The sequence below is a fragment of the Kogia breviceps genome, chromosome 2 (assembly GCF_026419965.1).
Source record: "Kogia breviceps isolate mKogBre1 chromosome 2, mKogBre1 haplotype 1, whole genome shotgun sequence".
NCBI lineage: Eukaryota > Metazoa > Chordata > Mammalia > Artiodactyla > Physeteridae > Kogia > Kogia breviceps.
The window spans coordinates 117,199,362-117,214,248 of record NC_081311.1 but is presented as its reverse complement, the minus strand read 5'-3'; the positions used below and the strand labels follow the sequence as shown (position 1 = coordinate 117,214,248).

General features: G+C 35.1%; 1 long non-coding RNA gene across 1 annotated transcript in view; it reads right to left on the bottom strand.

The window, feature by feature from the left end:
* LOC136793708 (uncharacterized) overlaps positions 1 to 13,563 on the bottom strand; it is a 147,193-nt gene extending 133,630 nt beyond the window's left edge. Inside the window, exons 1-2 of the long non-coding RNA XR_010839325.1 lie at positions 13,487 to 13,563; positions 11,016 to 11,094 (exon numbers count right to left, since the gene is read on the bottom strand). This is a non-coding gene — a long non-coding RNA (uncharacterized lncRNA). The remainder of the gene's footprint in view (positions 1 to 11,015; positions 11,095 to 13,486) is intronic.
* Positions 13,564 to 14,887: the final 1,324 nt, after the last annotated feature.

The following is a 14,887-nucleotide window of genomic DNA, read 5'->3' as shown; positions in this document are numbered from 1 at the left end:
ATGGGCCTCTCACCGTTGCGGCCCCTCCCGCTGCGGAGCGCAGGCTCCGGACGCGCAGGCCCAGCGGCCACGGCCCACGGGCCCAGCCGCTCCGCGGCACGCGGGATCCTCCCGGACTAGGGCACGAACCTGCGCCCCCTGCATCGGCAGGCGGACTCCCAACCACTGCACCACCAGGGAAGCCCCAAACAAAAAAAATTATCTTTATTCCTGGCCTTTTCTCTGAGACCTTGGTGTTATAATCTCTCTACTCAGCAATCTTTAAATCTCTGGTTTATCCTTACCACATCTACCCAGTTGTATTAATGTCACTGTGGCCTGATCTCTATCATCAGCCATTTCTTCTCATTTTTCACTGCTGCTGCTGATGGTAAAGCTTTCATTCCTACATACTTATATTTATATTTAATAATAACCTTCTGGGGATTTTGCACCATTAAGTTTCCTCCAGCTCATACTAATATCAAAGATGTTTTAATGAGATGGGAGCATCAATTTCACCTTCCTGCTTTATTCTACCAAATAATTTCTGAATTGGTTTTCAAAAATTCACAGACCTTTCAAATATGACCTCCAGTCCTACTCAATTGCAGAACCATCAGAATGCAAATATAAAGGGATATGGTTTCTTTATCTTTGTTTACTCCACTGTATCAAGAACACAATTCTCGACCTATGCTAGGTCCAACATAAGAAACACTCAATAAATGTTTGTGGAAATGAACTAGGATTTACTTATTGAATAAGTTAATACCTATGTTGTATTATAGTTTCTGGACACTGTAATTGAAAGCCCACTTCACACAAATATATAAGGAGCACATATAAAAATGAAAATTTTACACAGTTTTGACCTTTAGATATTTTTACTAAAACTATAATGTGTGAAAATATACAAAAGAAGCGATTTGATAATTATGTTGAAGATGTCCGTGAAATTTTCCATATTCTATATACCTATATATATACTCCATGGATTAAATGATAGACATAAAATTAGTGAATAATCACTAAGTACCTTTCATTAAACATATATTTCTTATTACAAAAGAATTTCATTGATATATTAATTACAAAATTAAGGCTTTCTTCTATTGCACGGGGGCCAAACATACGGTAACTGTCCCCTCTCCCCTCAAAACACCTCATTTAGCAGTGGAGTATCAGTGATGCATTAGTAGGGTTCAATAAATACATTGCTTTTTTTCTTTTGCTATTTTTAAGAACCTTAATGTTAAGTATTAAGAGAAAGGGTTTTAGAGTCTGATGGCCTGGTTTCAATTCTCTGGCTGCTGTCTAGCAGCGTAATCTTAAGGAAGTCATTCAAGTTCTCTAAATCTGAATTTTCTCTTCTCTAATCTTGGAGATAATACCCACCTCATGGTCTCATTATGAGGATCAAATGAAATCATATATAGAAGAGGCAAGCCAGAAAGTGTTACCCAAGTGTTGATAAAGGTGTAGCTTTATCAGTTATTTTCAGAATTGTCAGAATTTTAATAATTTCTAATCTTATATTTGATATGACAAAGTACATATGTTAAATTGAATGAGACTTGGGGTCCAGATGGCCTCTTGTCCATCTCTGTCTCCTCCTACACCAAAAAGTGCATCTCAGTTCAATAATATTGGGTTATTGAATGAATTTTAAATGCGAAGCAACATGGTAGACTCTGGAGATGAACAATAAGCAGCATTTTCCTCCTAGTACATGTAGTCTAGTAGAAGAGGGACACACAAAAAGTTAACATAAATATAATAAATGCTAAGATACTCTCATGCATAGTATGTCAGACAGGTAGGGTAGGGTGGCATTTTACTTATCTTATGATTTGACAATCTTCCTAAAAGTGACAATTGTGTTGAATTGTCAACTAATAATTAGAGTTATGGTGAACTAATTGTATTTCGATGGTGTGCAGGAAGGGTTTTTCCTGGTAGCTGGTACAGTAAGAACACAGGCAAAGAAGTGTGACTAACCATCAGTGGAAACGAATATAGAAGCAGTTCTTTACTATGTGAAAACAAATGAGAAACAGAGACTAGTTAAAAAGAGGCTGGAAAGGAAGAGGGCTACTAACTCAAGCTTCTGAGCTTACATTTTGTCCTCTGCAAGTAAAAGCATAATCTACTGGGACTAGAGTGGTAGGTAGATCCCTGCGTTAGCTGGTGCCAAATACATAAAAATGGACAGAGTTATAGAATTATTTCAAAACTAGGCAAAAAGAAGAAAAAAATGATCAACTTTGATTTTTGTGTTGTCCACTGGGTTAAATGGTTGTGTTGGCATTTGGAAGATTTGGCACACCTGTGTTTATTGCAATTAGCCTAAGATTTAAAAGGTGGAGAAAACAGAGTTTAAAAATATGATACACTTAAGATATGCACTAAATTAAAAGGATTAGAGAAAATCTTATGATCACTGGGTCAAATCCTTTCTTCTTAGTTCTGAAAGACAAAGTAACGCACAATAGGAAACTGCCATAGGAACTGAAGCACTGCTGATATAAGGAAGAAGCTCCCCAAACACACCAGCAGGGTATTTTCCTCTAAATTCACTGCACTTTCAGTTGTGGAGCAGATAATTGCACTTTTAAAAACTACATTTATATAAATAGTCCCTATATTCTTGGTTCTTATTGCCCTCATTCTTTTCATAAATCAAATACTAAACAAATTGGCTACGTGTGTTCTTCATATAGTGAAGCACAGTAATTCATTAAAAAAATTAATTGCCTGCAATTTTAAAGTACCAGTAAGTATAAAGAGATAGCCTTCCTGCCCATTGCCTATAAAATCAGATTGGGACAATATTCCTCATGGTGAACTTTTAAAAGGCAAAAACTATGTCTAATAACCTTTGCATTTGTCTCTATCAGATGTTGGCAATATTAGGTACTCAATAAAGATTTGACAAATGAATAATTTGAATTAATGGGGAAAGTGTTATCATAGAAGACAAGAAAGAGTTCCAAATAGGGAGATTGTGAATCGTTTTTCTAAAGAAATGGCCTATTAGCTGAGAGTTAGCTGATGAGGAATCCAGCAGGGGAACTGCAGGGAGAAAGCACACATCAGACTAGCATAAGCAAAGACATCCAAGTGAGATTAAACATGTCAGAACGTTCAGGTATCGGTAGCACGAAGGAGATATATGGAAGAAGAACCTGGTAATGTAGACAGTGATCAAATTGTGCTTGGTCTTTAAAAAACAGGTTAAAGAGACTGGACTTTTTTCTGCTGTCAAAAGTCACGTTTTGAAGAGGAGCAGGGCCTGATCTGTTCTGTGCTTTCAGATGACTTCCCTTGGAATAACTTACAGATCCTATATAGAAACCAGGAGCCAAGTGGACAGCTGTGCAACAGAAAGTTACACACACACACACACACAAACACACACACACACACACACACACACACACTCCTACATTACTAGATAAAATAAAGTGGTTCTGAAGTAAATAAACTGAATAGCATAGAATTTAATTTATGAGTTTGAAAACCTAAACCAACACTGGTGAAACAACATGCTTTCTTTCTAGAGTATTAAGGCAGTGCTCAACTTTCACCTTTTTTTTTTTTTTTTTTTTTTTTTAACCACGGAACAAAAGCTTGTGGGTGATGTTGTCCTAGGAAAGATTTTCCCATGGGTGGGTTATGCACAGTTTCCAATGTACTTATTGTAATAAAGCCACAACTCATTCCCATTCTATGAAATACATTAGAAGGCAAGTAAATTAGAGGATATTAGTATCAAGACAGACTTGCACTGTCTCTAGATTTTTATTTTGTTTATTTTTAATGTAAACAAATGTTTGTATAAGTATTAGTAGAAAAAATATTCTTTGCACTTCATAACTGATTGGGCAATACCATCGTCCCTTGCCTGAGAACCATTGCCTTATGGTACTAAAATAAAAAATCACTTATTTTAGGGGAAACCCAACTTCTCTTTTTATTTGATCACTGGAAAAAAATCATATTTCCTGAAAGCACTAGGCAACATTTTAAGAACAATCCCTCTGATCAGAATGGAATTGGGTATCCCTGGTAACAATAACAGTTAAGTTTCATTTACACAGTCCTTGTACAAACTCATGGATTCTTGAATCAGGTACAGCCATGTTGAACTAATACATTTTGTCTAAGTGGGTGGATATCAAAATTAAAATACCTAGAATAAGCATGATATTATCAGTAATTTTGCCTTGTGTTTTTCTGGTTTTCTGAAAATAGGGAAAGTGATTATTTTCCAAGGGGATAGAAGACAAAAAAGAAAAAAAAAGTGTATATTGGAGCCAAAAGCCTTATTTGCTGTGAAAATTGCAAATGTTTGCCTGGAGCAAATATGTGAAAATTTGCAATTTGTTATAGGTGTGGAATTTTGCTATTTTTCACAGTGGAAGAACTGTTCTGTGTAGTTTGCTTTTTCCCCCCTAGATGTGTGAATTCTTGGAGAAATTCTGAGATCTACGCATTTTTATGCCAAAGATGGCAAGGTGAACAATTACTCTCAACAATAACTTAAAATTCTGCTATGTAACTCAATGAGATACTTTTTCAATGTTGAATGGTTGCACTTGTTAGGAGAAAGAGCAGTCCCAATTATGTACTGAGTTTTCATCTAGTACAGAAATTCTGTATTAACATACAATAATACTTTTACATAGGAATATATTGATATGTAAAATAAAAGAGATGGAGAGTAGTTGGGTTAAAAATCATTTAAGCTTTTGTGACATAGACAAGAGACCTAAAATTCAGATGTCAATCTTATGTGTACAAAATTAGATTCAGACACCATGTAGAATTGAATCAATTTACTAAACACAAATATTTAACAATTCCAAAATTATGTAATAAAAACTCATAGTTATGTAAATATGTAATGTACATTTCACTTAGAATTGAATTCTTGCAACTAGATAAGATTCCCTGATGGCTCAAGAAAAAGGAAATAAAGAATACTACATTTCCTTCTAGTCAATGTGATGCTATGACTTCCATGTTTCTTATATGATTTTTCTTATAAAAATTGTGAAATATTTGCATCATCTTTGTGGCCATCCCTGGGTGATGCCTACCCAGGTTAGCCACTGAGAAGGGATGCTGGTGGCTCCAAACCTCTCCTCCTTCACACATGAAATTTTCTGTCCCATTTCTCCTGCTATTAGGGACACCCTTCTTTTAAATTCTAAAATTACAATTTGCTTCTTTCATTAAGTAACCTGTGTTTTAACAGATTTCTCTGAGCTCTCCTTTTCTTCCTGGGTAACATGTGCCTTTTAGAATGCTTCCAAAGGAAATGTAGGACATTATATTTCTCTGAGTTAATGACATTCTCTAACATGCAGAAAGCAAGACTAGACAGTTACAGTTACATACTCAAAGTATGTTTTAATTAACAATATAGTATGCATGTAAGATTCTAAAAGATCAGCTTACCATCTGAATTAGTTTATAGCCTTTCACTTTTCATGTATCAAAATCACTAGGAACTGAAAAACTTTACAAACTATTTCTGCATCTCCCCAATCTTTCTTGGAATGCTGCATAAAGTTATTTTTGTTTGTGTTGGGTTTAGTAAGATTCAGTACTTTCAAAGCTTTTTTTAATATCATATAACCTTAACACAGGTACGTTATCTCTTTCATGAATTTCTGAAACCTGGAATGTGAATTCATTTTCCCATGGGACTAAAGAGAAAACTTGTCATAAAATGATTCCAGCATATGTTCATGGGCAAAAATGGTGGAAATTCAGACAAGAGGAATCTATTTGTATCTAGTTAGGGATATGCTACAGTTTTCTTCCCCTTAAAATAATAGGCTAATTGAACATAAATATAAAAATAACTTTAGTCAAGATGAATTTTGAAAGATTATAAAACTAAACATCAATTACAATGTAAGTTAATGCTAATAAAAATAAGACATTTTAAAATTAACATACATCTTTCTTCCCCTTAAAAAGAAACAAAAATCAAAATTGCAAGGTTTATTGCTATATTTTCCACCATGGACAGTGCTTGTTGAAGTTTAATTCGTTAGTGAATTTCATTTTTAGATCACCCTTCCAGTGAAGTTTTCTACTCGCCAATAAACACCGAGGAATGTCTCCTTTCTATGTCCAGACCAGATTGCTACCCCTTTTTCTTATCTGCCCAATTAGCTTTAGAGGCCTTAGCTATCACCAGCCTAACTACCTTGGAGCTCTTAGATGAAAGTTCCTTATCCCAGGCTGTTCTATTCATCAGGAATCAAGCAAAACTTAGGTTTGAATAGTTTCCTATGAAACACCTCCCACTCAACTGATTTGTGGTCCCTAATGAACCATAAGCTGATGGACAATTATTCATTTGGCTGAGGCCCATGGAACATGTAAAGGGTACTCTGGATCTCACAAGGCTGCATATGTGACTTCCATTTAAGTTTAGATACAAGATTTTCGACACAAGTAAGAAATATAACAAGACTTTAACTAGAATCACCGGGAAAGAGCAACTTTGACTTGAAATTTCAACTTCTCTGTGATTGGTGTGCTGATAAACCAAAAAATAATAAGGGTAAAAATTTCCAACATTTAGAAAAGCAACAGTGAGTTACATTAAATTAAAAGTTTGCAGTTTTAAACCATCACCACAGTGTATTATAACTAAGAAGGGACTGCATTTTTTAAGACCTTAAGCAACATGAGTTTTTTTTTCCTTGATTTTTGCAAAGGTCTGGACTCATACTTTATTTAGAATCAAAATATCCAGAAATTAAAGATGGCAATGGAAATTTATTTCTTATAACAAAACAGAACAGGAATATAGCTTGCTAAATTTTACGATTAAAAAAAGTAAATGTCATTTAGGCTTAACAAAGGCATAGAGACACACTTTCTGGTAAGCACCTCTTAAATATCTCTGGCACAATTGATTATCAGGTAACTAGATGATCAGAAATCTTCCTAAAACAGGAGGAAGTATGTTTAGTAACTGAAAACATCACTTGAAAAAAAATATTGTCTAGCGTTTCATCTTTTAGTTTCATCTGATTCAGCATCCTGGTTAGAGTATGAAGCACAAAGATGAACACAGTGCAAAACAAGAGGCAGCATCTCTTAAGTAATTTGGTGGACTCCCTCCAAAGTGTCCCCTCCATCCCAGGCAGGCCATGGACATGAAGAGCTTCTGGGCACAGCCATATGTGCCCATAGGTCTCAACACAGATGCTAGGTCCTATCCACTGAGAACAATGATTGTTTTGTTGTTGTTTCTGCTGTAATTGTATTCCTTTCTGCAGTTTTGGGGATGAGAACACTACTATTTTTTAAGGCTCTGTGGCCAGGTCACTATTTTAAATTTAGGCATTCTGCCAGTGAAAGTTACTTATTTAAATAATGTTTCTTATTGATTGATAAATTGAAAACTACAAAGCTTAATTCACTAAGATCACCTTCATCCCCATCATCCACCACGATAAAATGCCAATAGGAACTAATGCCAAGTAGTGCCCAACACAGGGAGCATCAATTTTATAAAGGATGAAGGAGACAACAAAAGGAAGAAGAAAGTGGGAAGTGACACTGTTCGCAGGGCTTATGATTCTTTTTTTAAAAAATTCCTATTCAGATATTTATTTTGACATGCTGCAGGGCTTAATCTGGGTAATAAAATCTATCTTTACTCAGAAGTATTATATGATATAGATATTCTGCTTCAGGATGATTCACACAGGGAAGCAGTTTGACTAGTTAGGAGAAGCTTTAAAAGGGGGAGTGAAGAGGTCTGGGCTTGCCTTTAAAATCTCAGTGACTACCCCTTCCCCCACTCCATTTTTGAATTATTAACCCATAGAATGGGCTGCTTCAGCAACCAATTATACATAATTGTAAGACATTTTAACAACATGTTGAACTTACTGTGTGGTCTTTTTTTACACTGTAATTCACTTCCATTAGGAGACTGTGCTAGTTTTCACAAATGCTAAATATTGGTTTTGGTTGTGGAATTCCAGGTCTTGAAATTATTTTCCCGGAATTATGTCAATATCCCATATCTAAGAACTTTGGCAACAACTGATATGAACAAAGGATCATACTGATGTAACTGATCACTAAAACATGCCTTTATTTTGGTAGCAGCTTGTGTGAACTTTATTCAAGTCCTCTTTTTCTTACCTATTTCTCAATGAAAAGAAAAACATTGGGGTTCTATAGGAGTTATACTGTAAATATTAGAATGATGCACAGTAATCTGTGTTCAGAAGACCCCATACCAACACAAATGGTACCCATGCTATTTTAATGAGGTAATCAGAAGAAGCTATTGCAGTAAATTGGAAATTGGAGGAGGTTATTGTAGTAAAGCTAATTCTCATTAACCTCTTATAAGACAAAACATAGTCTACAGTTTCCCTGAATTGAGAAAATCATTTGAACTGCAGAAATTATTTACTTATCTATTTGAATGTGGATTGTCTTGGGTTTTTTTTTAAGAAGGTGTACTTTTTGTTAGACTTGATAATAACTGTAATATCTGCTACTACATAATTGACTTAATTTTTTAACATCTTTATTGGAGTATAATTGCTTTACAATGGTGTGTTAGTTTCTGCTGTATAACAAAATGAATCAGCTATACATATACATATATCCCCATATCCCATCCCTCTTGCATCTCCCTCCCTCCCGCCCTCCCTATCCCACCCCGCTAGGTGGTCACAAACCCCCTAGCTGATCTCCCTGTGCCATGCGGCTGCTTCCCACTAGCTATCCACCCTACCTTTGGTAGTGTATATATGTCCATGCCACTCTCTCACTTCGTCACAGCTTACCCTTCCCCCTCTCCATATCCTCAAGTCCATGCTCTAGTAGGTCTGTGTTTTATTCCCGTCCTACCCCTAGGCTCTTCATGACATTTCTTTTTCTTAGATTCCATATATATGTGTTAGCATACGGAAAATAGTTGCAAATGAAGCAACTGACAAAGGATTAATCTCCAAAATTTATAAGCAACTCATGCAGTTGACTTAATATTTAATGAAATCATAAGAAATTGCCATTTTTTACAGATAAAAATGGTTGAATATTGGCAATTTCATATAGATCAACTTACTTCTGGGTGATGTTTTCTGTTAAGATAGAGGGACTGGATAATGAGCGAAATGGAATCCAGATGATAATTTTCTTTTTGAGTTGTTATAGTACCTTCTAAAAATATTGTTTCCCATGTTTTTTTCAAAGGTAATTGTCCACATTGTTCAGTAAATGTGATTCTTTAATTTTCTTTTAATACACATATATTGTATAATCTATAGTAGAAGTCCATAAAAGAGAAATTTAAACAGTTATGAAAATCACTGTCTTCGGCTGTTCTTATAATAACAAAGTTGTGATATCAATACGTTTGTCTAGATATAATTTACAATTATTTCTCCCATTGGAAAAGCATAAAGAAATTAAGTTTTGTTTCAAAATATTACTTTGATTTAGATCCTTCAATTTTATGTAATAACACATTATTTTCCTTTAATAGCACTTTGATTATTCCTTATACTATCACCTGAAAAATAGACATATTGCGTTTGGAAACTAGAAAATGTTTAATATGCAAGTAGACAAGTATCTTCAAAAATAGGCCAATGAATGTGAATCTTCATAAGCTAACCACTTAATGTTATGTAAATAATTTGGATTTTATAGGTTGAGTCAAGTAAAAGGGGCCAGGAAATCAAACATAACAAACAAACAAACAAAACCCACAAGAATCTAAGTTTCTATATTACCTTATACCCACTCAAGGAATAAATCAGCCACTCAATTAAAAATATAAAATCTCTACTTGTATAATTCAAATATTTTGAATTATTCACTTTTGAGAAGTTTTTAGAATTAAAAAAAAATTGCTTTAAGAAATGCTTTGGTATAACCACTCCCTAAACTCTTGAAAGAGTTCGTATGAATCCCTTTCTTTATCAGATTCATGATTTGGAGGTAGAATACCCAAATATCATGTATAATCAAGACTGTGGATGTACCTTTGAGCCTGGTCTGGTCTGCTGTGCAGACTGGACCTTATTTTAAGGGGCACCAGCTGCCAATAGAAAATGCTGAAACAAACTTGAATCTGATCCACAATCTGTTATGAACAAATAAGAAAACTCCAAGAGCTAGTGTTCCTCTAGTCCTATTCTGATGAAAAAAGACCCAGGGAAGATATACAAATATGAACAGGGCAAAGAAGAAAGTCCAGGAGGCCCTTCTTCCTGACTTTGCCTCTTTCCCCCTTGTATCTGCCTGTCTTTCCCCAAAGGGAAACAATGAGTGTCTAACCATCTCCAAGCACAACCATGAATGAACTTTCTTGTTCTCTCAAGAAAGAAGATGAAACAAGTATATAGTATGCAAATAGCTCTTTGCATCTAGTATATCTTTTATTAATAATAATAATAATTTGAGGAATGTTAGTATCCCCAGTATCAAATGATGACATGGAAACCACTGGAGATAACTGACTTCATCCAGGGTCTTACAGATTTAAACAGTGAGGCTGAGATTTCAGCTCAAATCCTGTGACACCAAATTTATTGTTTTTTTCTATGCTGTCATAATATCTCTCTAATTAATCTACATATACTGAGAAGGGAAAATATTGATAAATATTTAAGTAATGATTAAGTACCTGGGGAACTTAAAAAAATTAATAAAGATTCCTGAACTCCAGCTTTAGGTACTGTTTTAAAAGGTCTAGTGTAATGTGTCTGGTTTTGTTTGCTTGTTTTTATTTTTGTTTTTAAGTTTTCTCTAAGTAATGCTGCTGCTCAGTCAGTTCTGGGAATATCTTTAGTATTGAGACACCTTTAAAGTATAGGCAAGAATATTTATATTTTTCAAAGGGGAAAATGAATCTTGTGAACAAAGCATTTTTATTCAGAATTTTTGCATTATGTAGATGTCTTGAGACAGTATTTTGAGGAAGGGGAACTACCTGGAACCTCTGAAATTATGACATGAAGGAGGGTACTTACTCTGCTTTTTAAACAATGTATCCCTGCTTTCACGTTGCATGCCTGGATACTGATTCATCTTTCCCTGGTAGAACGCAGCCTACAAGAAAAACAAAGCTGTTTCAAATGTTAGCTTCATCTCCTGTTAGCTGCATGAACTTGGGAAAAATATTTAGCCTCTCTGGATCTTACTTTGTTTCACCATTAAATGCAGATATTCATATGCATTTCACAGGGTTGTCCCAAGAATAAAACAAGCTGTTGCACAGTGCTTGGCCTAGTCAGTGCACAAAAACTATAACTAGCATTCATTTTAAAAGGATGCAGTGTTTGAGTATCAACCTTTTGAACCAAAGCATCTTCCCCTTGTCAGTGTTCCCCATCTCGTGTTACATTATTCTTCAAAACTGCTATGAAAAATAAGGCTCTATGAACAAATCTGTTTGGCAAATACTGAAGGATTCATTCTCATTTAGAGATCATAATCAACAGATTAAAAATCTTGAGAAGTTTTTCATGAAAAAAAAAAACCCCTAACTTTATTTAAGACATTATTTCCATAAACATATGTAGTTATGGAGCCCTTATTCTCATGGTACACCTATTAATATTCTGGAAATAATATCCCCCCAAAAATACTCTTTTAGAAAAGATCCTTCTTTTATTACTAAAATCTTAACAACACATATTATTTTGCTTTTAGGCAAACTGAAATGGTCAAAATGAAATGTCAGAGCTTTGAAATTAATTATATGTATGTATCATTTATACCTACATTGTGACAGAGTGGCAGAAAAAAACTTCTCCATGATACAGACTGCATGTACAGCTATGATGCAGCCACTTTTTTTCCTGTTTGTTTGGAGGTGTGAATATGTGTGTGTCTATGTTTGTATGAGTATGTGTATCTATGTGTATGTGAGTTTGTATGTGTGTGTACAGACTTAGGAATGTCTTTATGTATAACTACTATATCTAGTTGTGAATGATGGATGAAACAAAATTCCTTGTTTAATATAAAAGATATTATAATTACTGCTATACTGTTTTACTCTGTATCCCATATAATATATAGATTTACTAAGTCTTAGAAAGCTTATTAGTTTAAACATCAGATCTGAGTACAAACTTAAAAGGAAGATTTTAGGGCTTCCCTGGTGGCGCAGTGGTTGAGAGTCTGCCTGCTAATGCAGGGGATACGGGTTCGAGCTCTGGTCTGGGAGGATCCCACATGCCACATCCCACATGCCTAGTTGCTCACGGGCAACTAGGCCCGTGAGCTGCAACTACTGAGCCTGCGTGTCTGGAGCCTGTGCTCCACAGAAAGAGATGCCGCGATAGTGAGAGGCCCCCGCACCGCGATGAAGAGTGGTCCCGCTTGCCACAACTGGAGAAAGCCCTCGCACAGAAATGAAGACCCAACACAGCAAAAATAAATAAATTAATTAATAAAACTCCTACACCCAACATCTTCTTTAAAAAAAAAAAAAAATGAAGATTTTAAACTACATTCTTAAATTCTCTTTTATCTTCCCACATTCTTTGCTGCTCCTCAGAGTTCGCCTCCACTGGCTGGCATTTTCTCAAATAACCAGTTTATTTATCAAAAACTAAAGAACTAAAAATCATGTTGCACACAAAGCAATATTTAGGTTCTTTCAACATCTGAGGCAAAGCAACAAGAGATTTGACTTCCTCTAAGACCAACTTAGGGTCACTGCTTGTTTGTTTTCCTTTACATGGGCACTCCAGCCTTCCTTAACGTCCGATTTGCGTTCAGTCAGTAGGTATTTAAACTACAGGAGGAGTCCAGCCAAAATAAGCCATCCTTCTGCCAGGTCCAAAGTTTCCTTTCCTCCTCTTTCTGGGTTTTCTCTTATAACTTTACCTTTCACTTAGTTCCATGGAATGTGCCTAGGCCTTCTAAGGGACATTTAACTTTAGGGAGCTGTTACTCATTTTAAACAAAGTGTCAGAATCACTGTGCCTAGAGAAGGCAATTGTGGGCAAAAAAGGAAAAAAAGTGAACACAAGAAGAACAAGCCTTCTTACTTCTTGTACTTAATGGCTTTCTACTGATTCTGAAAACGTGGGTTGCTAGGGAAGGGACAATCCTTTGCCCATATCCCTTTTAATATAAAAATAAATGTGTGTGTGTGCATGTGTGTGTGTGTGTATGTGTGTAGCTTTTCAAGTATGAAAGCATATAATACAGAGAAGCTCAAATGCATGGGTGAAGAAAATCATTTGGTATGGTTGGTGTGGCAGTTACTGTCTAAAGCTGTAGAAAGTGCATCTACCTTTCAAGAAAGCACTGCTCTGTGTTCTTACCTTTTCTTCTACTCTCTAAGCAATATGTCCTGATTTATCCACATTCAGTCCTGTCTCCAAAACTCAAGTCCAGCACTTTCTCTATTCTGAACACAAACTTTAATTTAAAAGACTGTTAAACACACAATCTATTAAATAGCACTGAAGACATTTTAACTCACTTGGATTTAAACAGCTAACTGAAGGTTCCTTGGTTTTCCTTTCGGATTTCTCCCCTCTGGCACCCTTTCATTTACCAGGCACCCAATTCACCCATGGCAATCATGAACTACAGCATTTAGGAGTGAGAAACCTTCCCTACAGACACATCCAAAAATGATTTTTTTTCTCATATCAAGAGCCCTTTAAAATTCTCTTTTAAAATAACACTTTGAAAAAAATAACATCTGTTTAAATCCTTTTATCATGATTTAAACACATTTTCAGTTATCACATTTTTCTTTTTTTTTCCTTTTTTTTAAAGTTCTTTTTATACCTGTTACCATGGACACAATGTTGCTTGCCTCAGAGTCTAATTAAAATGGTTACTTGCTCAGCCAGGGATTTAGAGAATAATCACGTGTTGGGGGAGTGGTTTTAAAATCTGAGGGAACTATTTCTTAGGATATCTTGATAGAAATGCTTCTCCATTATCAAAATCCCCTCTCCATTTTGCAAGGAGTGTTTTGACCAATCAATACCTGAAAAGACCCAACATACATTATTTAGAAGCTACAGGACAGATTTTAATCTTATACACCTCTGGTCTTTGGGCAGGTTTCTGTGGGTTATAAAGCAAGGATCTGTTATTTGTAAATGTGAGTCGGGGGGGGAAACCCTCTTCTTGTTAAATTATTGAATACATAATATTTGGTCCAATGTAGAATTTAGATAAATTATTAATGACGAAATTTCCTAGGTTTCAATCCATCTTCCAATAAAACCACGTATCATCTCTATGTAGTTGATTGCCTCATTTTGGACTTTAAAATCATATTGTTTATTTTTGTTGCTTTTGCAAAAAGAAAAATCAAATACTTTTAAATGGTCAAACTCTTTGTTTAAATTTAATTGTGATAATGGTTTTCTTGATACATCATCAAGCAAGCATGCATTTAAAACTGGATAAGTCAGAAAGCATTTTTTTTCTTCTTCAACAACAGTGCTTTAAGAGCACATCCTTGACAATGTGGACTATCAGGGTACTTAGAATAGATGGTAAAAGTGAAGAAAGTTACCATGGTTTTCCAGCAAGGATATAAATTTAGTATTTAAAATTTCTAGGGGTATAGAGACTTTACTATTTTTATTTATTTTCTGCAGCCCATCACTTTGGTAACTTTGATCATATAACCTGTTACTGCAACCCCTATACTGTCCAGTATCTTACTAGATAGACTTGAAAGGTGCAGAAGATTTTTTAATATTAATTTCCATCCCTTGAAATCTATCATAAGGTTTACCTAATAATGTTTTGATATTGTGTTGTTATTAAATAAAGTGCATGGAACTATGAGATTCTATTGAACAGCAAGGCAGTAACAAGTAAAGGCAAAGCAGTGTAGGGTTCATGGGAAGTTGAG